This window comes from Ciona intestinalis, chromosome 10 (genome assembly GCF_000224145.3).
Source record: "Ciona intestinalis chromosome 10, KH, whole genome shotgun sequence".
In the NCBI taxonomy this organism is placed as follows: domain Eukaryota; kingdom Metazoa; phylum Chordata; class Ascidiacea; order Phlebobranchia; family Cionidae; genus Ciona; species Ciona intestinalis.
Genome location: NC_020175.2, coordinates 4,675,585 through 4,676,485, shown reverse-complemented (window position 1 = coordinate 4,676,485; position 901 = coordinate 4,675,585). Strand labels below are relative to the sequence as shown.

General features: G+C 36.4%; 1 long non-coding RNA gene across 1 annotated transcript; it reads right to left on the bottom strand.

Moving 5' to 3' along the window:
• Nucleotides 1-436: 436 nt before the first annotated feature.
• LOC113474612 lies at nucleotides 437-615 on the bottom strand. Its single transcript, XR_003396305.1, has 2 exons — nucleotides 560-615; nucleotides 437-506 (listed from the first exon to the last, which is right to left on the bottom strand). It is a non-coding gene; the product is annotated as an uncharacterized LOC113474612 (long non-coding RNA).
• Between the last annotated feature and the right edge of the window lie 286 nt (nucleotides 616-901).

The window sequence follows — 901 nt, the reverse complement described above, 5'->3', positions numbered from 1 at the left end:
CATACCGTTATCACATATGTCAGATTAACACATCGGCTACATTTGCACCGAATTGGGTTCTAGGTGTTTTCTTTATACGAAGAAAACTTTTTGAATCAAAGCACCCAAGTCATACATTTGAAGGTATTCTATTTGAATAAGGTAAGAATCTGAGCTTTGGCTCAACTATATATAAACAAAGGAGTTCTGGGCCTAAAATACTTGTTTGATCAATTATCGCGCTACACCGCACAACGTAAGAGATATCGGACTTTACCATTATTACATACCGTTATCACATTTGCCAGACTAACACATCGGCTACATTTGCACCGAATTGGGTTCAAGGTGTTTTCTTTATACGAAGAAAACTTTTTGAATTAAAGCACCCAAGTCAGACATTTGAAGGTATTCTATTTGAATAAGGTAAGAATCTGAGCTTTGGCTCAACTATTTCTAAATAAAAGAGTTCTGGACCTAAAATACTTGTTTGACCATTTGTCGCGCTACACCGCACAACGTAAGAGCTGTCCGACTTTACCATTATTACATACCGTTATCACATATGTCAGATTAACACATCGGCTACATTTGCACCGAATTGGGTTCAAGGTGTTTTTCTTTATACGAAGAAAACTTTTTGAATCAAAGCACCCAAGTCAGACATTTTACGGTATTCTATTTGAATAAGGTAAGAATCTCAGCTTTGGCTCAACTATATATAAACAAAAGAGTTCTGGACCTAAAATACTTGTTTGATCAATTATCGCGCTACACCGCACAACGTAAGAGATATCGGACTTTACCATTATTACATACCGTTATCACATATGTCAGATTAACACATCGGCTACATTTGCACCGAATTGGGTTCTAGGTGTTTTCTTTATACGAAGAAAACTTTTTGAATCAAAGCACCCAA